The following is a 7120-nucleotide window of genomic DNA, read 5'->3' on the forward strand; positions in this document are numbered from 1 at the left end:
AAAATTTTTAGTAAAAAGTAGCTTAATCTCTATCAAACTGTAAAATTTTTAAAGAGCACCCAGGCTGCTCTTGAACTCCTGGACTCAAGCAACCCTCCCATTTAAGCCTCCCAAAGTGCTAGGATTACAGACATGAGCCACCACACACAGCACAATTTTTATGGTTGTAATATTAACATATACTTATGCCCTTGTGAAATATTTGGAACATTCAGAAAAGTATAAAGAAAAAAAATCACATGCTATCCCAATATCCAGAGACATTTGCTCATAATATTTTGGTGTTATCCAATCTTTTTTCTCTGCACACAAATACCCATAAATGAGATGTGTGCCTGTTTTAAAATGAAACAGATGAATATACTACATACAAAGTTCTATGTTCTGCTCTTTTCCTTTAGCATTATGTCATAAACACTTCCTGCTCCTTAAATAGTCTTTAAATTCTATTATCACATAATATTTGATAACTAAGAGTATCTACAATGTGCATGTAAAGCAAATAGTAACATGACCACCCGTGATTTGGAGTTTGAACCTAACTTACCAAACCACATTTTTTCCCCGTCACTGCTCCAATTCCTACAATCTGTCTAATTCCCACACTATTCCCAGACCTAGCCAATCATTCTAAATTATCAATAGCATTGAAGGCACATGTGTTCTTTTTCCTTTATTTTCCAACTCCCTGCCCAAGGTAATTGTATGACCGTGTTGTGTGTGTTAAATAGTTCTACCACATATGTATGATACACATATATGTATAGTGTGTGTGTATATTTTATAAAAATGATATCATGTTGTGTGTAGTCTTCTGCAATTTGCTGTTTTTACCCAACGTTGTTTGATGGGATTTATGCATGCTGTTACGTCTTGCTACAGTCTATTCACATTTACTACACATACAGTTGCATTCTGTGGATATATACAAATTTATTGTACATGTCTTCTGGGCCACAGGTAGAAGAGATTCTCTGGAATATACATAATGCTGTATGGTACTATATGTTATACTTTACAAGAGAAGGCTGAATTATTTCCCAAAGTGATTGGAACAGTTTAAACTCCCATCAGCAAGCAGTGCATAGTATATAAGTTCCTGTTGCTTCACTTTCTCACTAGCTCTTGGCATTTCCAACATCTTCATTTTGCCCATTTAGTGGCTGGAAAATATGTCATTGTGATATTATTTTGTATTTCCTAGTTTGTTATGAAGTTTAAGCATATTTTTATTTATTTATTTATTTGAGATAGAGTCTTGCTCTTTCACCCAGGCTGGAGTTCAGTGACAGGAGCATAGCTCACTGCAGCCTTTAACTCCTGAGCTCAAGCAATCCCCTTGCCTCAGCCTCCTGAGTAGCTAAGAATACAGGTGCACGCCACTAGCTTCAGCTAATTTTTATATTTTTTTCCAGACTGGTCTTGAACTCCTGGCCTCAAGTGATCTTCCTGTCTTGGTCTCCCAAAGTGCTGGGATGACAGGCATGAACCACTATGCCAGGCCTAAACATCTTTAAATATGCTCATTTGCCATTCACATTTCTCTAGTAAAAGGACTATTCATATCTGTTGCCCATTTTGGTTTTGAGCTGTCTTCTCATCGAATTTTAAGGGTTTCTATATGTTGTGGAGACTAATATTTTGCCAGTTATATTTAAATTACAATTATTTCTCTTCATTTGTGTAAGGCCAGTTGCCTTGCCGGGAGCTTGGACGCACCCCCACCCCCGGCCTTTTTTCTGAAAGCTCGGACATACTCGGGCATGTTCCCTTCTCCCTTTCTCGCACAGCCTGGCTTTCCCTTAAAGAACCCAGTATGCAAGCGGGGTCTTGTGATTCTAGCCAATAGTAGCCAAGTCTTTCTAGCCAATAGCAGCTGAGTAATTCTAACCAATAGCCAAGTCCTGTATGCAAACAAAGGCTTGTAACCTTACCCAATAGTAGTCCTGCTCTCCCACAACCAATCGAACTCCTTCACTCCCTATAAAACTCCACGTCTGAGAGGAGTCCGTGTGACTTCTCCGGCCCCTCCTGTCGGACCGCAGAACCTCACCCGGGAGCCTGAATAAACTCTTCATATTGGATCTTCTTGTGTTGGCCTCAGTTTCTTCCTTTAAGCTCGGCAAGAACAAACCTTACAATTTGTGTCTTGTGTTTTTACTTTTTTATGGCCTTTTGATGAGCTGAAGTCTTAATTTTAATATAGTTGAATTTATTTTTTTATAATTAATGATGTTTTCTTCCTTAATCAATTTTAATAAATTTAGTCCAAGGTCATAAATATATTTTTATATGTTATATTTTTATTTTCTTATTTAAAAAAGTTTTTAGAGACATAGTCTTTCTCTGTCACCCACACTGAAGTGCAGTGGTACCATCATAGGTCACTACAACCTTGAACTACTGGGCTTAAGTGATTCTTTTGCCATGGCTTCCTGTTGTACGTAAAATTTCATCGCTGCAAAAAAAAAAAAAAAAAAAAAAATAGCACTCAAAGATAAATCCTCTCAGCAAGGAAGTTTACTTCTATAGAAGTGTGCACCTCATGAATGGGGCAATGGTGAGCACACACCTGGACAAGGGAGGGGAAGTGGTACTTATTCCTGATGGAGGTCACCCCTACTGCTGTGTCATTCCCCTATTGGCTAGGGTTAGAGTGCATAGTCTAGACTAATTCTGATTTGCTATTTTAAAGAGAACAGGGGTATGAGCCAGAGTGGCGGGGTGGGTAGTTTGGCTGGAAGGACGGTTATGTGCAGGTCAGAGCAGGTAGCCGGGGTGACCTAGGTCAAAGCAGATGACTGGAGCAGGTGGCTGGGGCAAGTGACTGGAGCAGGTGACTGGGATGAGTCAGGACAGAGCAGGGGACTGGGGGAACAGATGTGAACTACTAATTAGAACTGGTGGAGAAGGTTGTTAACTGAAACTACAAGGAAGTTAAACTTCAAAATGGAGGACAAAGAACTGAACATATTGACATACTGATTCTTTGAAGAGAAATTTAGAACTCTTTGTATCCAACAATTCCCTCCTCTTGAATTTTCCTTACAACTCTTTCTCTTCAAACTTCCTAAACACATCTTGGTTTCATTGTTCTGCTTGATTTGGTAAAATAAGAAACTTCTCTGAATAAGGTGGAGGATAGTTAAGGGAGGTTTTGGTAAGTGTTGATTCTATGAGTCTCTCGCACAACCCACGGATGCATGGTATGATACAACACCCGACAAGGATGAGTACACTCATTACGGCTGCGAGAGAAGTAAGAATTGAGGATATGATTCCTTTCTTTACTGAACCATTTTTATAGCTGCCCTGCGAAGAGGTCGTTTATCCCTGAGTTGTTGGCTAACTCATTGGATAGAGCAGTTAGACCTCGCAGTACCCTTGTTATACTTCCATTAGGGGCCGTATTATTTGGGATGGAGGTACAACATTGAGTTTTGATCATGACGCAAACTCCTCCTTTTTCTGCTAATATCATGTCTAAGGCTATTCTGTTTTCCCAAGCCATCTGGCTAGCAGCCCCTAATTGCTGTTATTCCTTTAACAGCATCTTCAGTGTAGTTAATAAACTGCTGTTGATTGTAATAAACGTAAGGTATCCAATCTATGTTTTTATTAATTGTCACCCACTAAAATATTGACTCAAATCCTCTAGCTATTTGATCTTGGGTTTTAAATTTATCTGGTACTCCTTGAGGGACTCCACTTGTATCTAAATAGATGTGAGAGTTGAAAGACCCATAATGGGCTTCTCTTACTTTATGATGTTGTATTTTTCCCTCCTCTGGTTGATGAAATGCCAGGGTAAAAGGGATAGCCAATTGGACTGGAGCACAAGTGCTGCTCCAGTTACTTGGCACAGTGTCCAGTAAAAGTCCGCCACAATATCACCGCATATCACTTGGGGATGAACAAGGGCTGATTAATTAGTAAGCTCTTGAAAAGTCTTAACTCACTGCATCCCTTCAGGATGCTAACTTTCCTCCTTGTTGTGAGAGACACGAAGTGAACTTAATATCCGGAGATGGAAGCTGGATGGTCTTTGGGGGCTGACCCACAGGGTGTTGAACTTCAGGATATAGCAGAGAGAAAGCTTGGCATGACTTGTTACCCCAGACTGTAGAGCCTTGGAAAAGAGCTACCCTACAGCCCATTCCTGGTCAGCTGGAGGACCATTCTAGTGGAAAGAGGATGCCATGCATACACCATAACAATTGCTTTTGTTTAACATGCACATGGAATATTTGATCCATTCCAACCAGGCATTTGCATCTTGATATCCTGTCTTGATTGCTAGTTTGTTTTAAAGTCTTTAACTTCTACAATAGCGACCTTAGCCTTGTCATTAAATGGAGAAGGAACAATTGTTTCATTGTGAGAAGTTTTGGAAGAAGGCTTAAGGGGAGGTGTAGGCAGTGAGGGATCAATGAAATGCATCTCAAAGGATCTGCTAGGGTCTGTTCCTGAAACCTCAGCCCCCATACCATAAATCCAGCTTACAGATGGGAACTGGCTTAGAGAAAGGGAAGAACTTTGAGGGTTTGAGATAATAACCTGGGTAGCCGGGAATACAGGTGCCCGCCACTAAGCCCAGCTAATTTTTGTATTTTTAGTAGAGATGGAGTTTCACCATGTTGGCCAGGCTGGTCTTGAACTACTGACCTCAGGTGATCCTCCTGCCTTGGCCTCCCAAAGTGCTGGGATTACAGGTGTTAGCCACTGTGCCTGGCCTCTGGGCTACTTTAACAGAGAGAGAGAGAGAGAGAAAGAGAGAGAGAGAAAGAGAGAGCGAGAGAGAGAGAGAGAGAGAGAGAGAGAGAGAGAGAGAGAGAGATGAAATTTCTACCAAATTTAAACCACTAAAGGAGTGCTCTTCCTCACCCCACCATTTTTTTGCACTTTTCGGAAGACCGTGTGTAAAACTGGACCAAAAAGCTACTCTATATTTTCTAGTAACTCTAAAGAAAGTCATCTAATTTTATATTCTCTGTGGGAAGATTTTAAGCAATTCATGTCACTTAATTGTTATAGGACTTTTCAGGCTATTATTTTTTTATTTCATTTTTATAAATTATATTTTATTAGCAATTTATTCACTTCAACTAAGTTCTCAACTTTATAATAGTTAAGAGCTTAACCCCTGGAGCAAGATTGCCTGAGTTAAAAATCTTAGCTTCTTTACTTACAAGCTGAGTGATGTTGGGAAACTTTAACTCTGAGCTTTAGTTTCCTTATCTACAAAATGGGGATAATAGACAGATCGGAGGGAAGATAGTGGATAGGAGACAGGGCTAAAGTGCAGCTCCCACTTGGATGGACAGAACAGTATGTGGAGACTCTGCCACCATGGACTTTTGCTACAAGAACTACTGCAGAAATGTACCAGGAAAACCAAAAGAATTCACAGATCCTTTGAAAGAAGTAGTTGCTGATACAAATTCCATGAGACAGGTGAAAAGCTCTGGTGCTCTCTTGAAAGCGCCACCTCCTGGCTTGGAGGCCAGCCAGCTCAGAACATTAACAGTAACTAACGACAGAATAACCCTGCTCCAAGGAAGGAGAAAACAACAGCTACTTCCACTGCCTGTGATATCCTGGCTTACCAGAGACCCTGAGTTTGTCCACGTGACAACCTCTCTGCTAGTATAACCAGCATTTGAGAAAGCCAGCATACTAAACATATCTACAACCAAGGACTCTCAGAGTCCACTTGACTCCCTTGCGACTTCCACCAGAACAGGCTCTAGTATCTGCAGCTGAGAGACCTGAAGATAGATCACATCACAGGACTCTCTGCAGACATTCCCAAGCACAAACAAACAAACAGATGTCAGCAGGGATGTGGTGAAAAGGAAACACTTTTACATTGCTGGTGGGAATGTAAACTAGTACAACCACTATGGAAATCAGTATGGAGATTCCTTAAAGAATGAAAAGTAGATATACTATTCGATCTAGCAATCCCACTCCCAGGTGTCTCTCCAGAGGAAAATAAGTCATTACATGAAAAAGACACTTGCACACACGTTTATATCAGCACAATTCGCAACTGCAAAAATATGGAACCAGTCTAAATGCTCATCAAGCAATGAGTGGATAAAGAAAATTATATATATATACATACACACACACACACACCATGGAATACTACTTAGTCATAAAAAGAAACAAAATAATGGCATTAGCAGCAACCTGGATGGAGTTGGAGACCATCATTCTTTTCTGTTTGTTTTTTGTTTGTTTTTGAGACAGAGTCTCCCTCTGTCACCCAGGCTGGAGTGCAGTGGCACAATCTCAGCTCACTGCAACATCTGCCTCCCAGGTTAAAGCTATTCTCCTGCCTCATTCTCCCAGTGTGGCTGGGACTACAGGCACACACCACCACACCTGGCTAATTTTTCATTTTCAGCAGAGACAGGGTTTCACAATGTTGCCCAGGCTGGTCTTGAACTCCTGACCTCAAGTGATCTGCCTGCCTTGGCCTCTCAAAGTGCTGGGATTACAGGCGTGAGCCACCGTGCCTGGTCACATAAGTGATGTTTTGATACATATAATGTATAGTGATCAGATCAGGGATATTAGCATATCCATCATCTCAAACATTTGTCATTTTTTTGTGTTGGGAACATTCGACATCCTCCTTCTAGCTATCTGAAACTATATAATGTGTTATTGTTAACTATAGTCTTCCTACAGTGGTATAGAACAGTGGTCTCCAACCTTGTTGGCACCAGGGACTAGTTTGGCGGAAGACAAAAGTGGGTGGGGGAGGGGGAATGGTTTTGGGATGGAACTGTTCCACCTTAGATCATCAGTTAGATTCTCATAAGGAACATGCAACCTAGATCCCTTGCACGATCAGTTCATTACAGGGTTCGCATTCCTATGAGAATCTCATGACCCTGCTGATCTGACAGGAGGCTGAGCTCAGGCAGTAATACTTGCTAGTCTGCTGCCCACCTCCTGCTGTGTGGCCTGGTTCCTAACAGGCCAGGTACCACCAGTCCATGGCCTGGGGTTTGGGGACCCCTGCTATCGAATACTGGTGCTTATTCCTCTTATCTAGCCATAATTTTGCTTTTCAAAAGTTTTTATTTTATTTTTTATTGATACAAAA

The sequence above is a fragment of the Aotus nancymaae genome, unplaced genomic scaffold, assembly GCF_030222135.1.
Source record: "Aotus nancymaae isolate 86718 unplaced genomic scaffold, 86718_ANA_hifiasm-v0.15.2.pri h1tg000039l, whole genome shotgun sequence".
NCBI lineage: Eukaryota > Metazoa > Chordata > Mammalia > Primates > Aotidae > Aotus > Aotus nancymaae.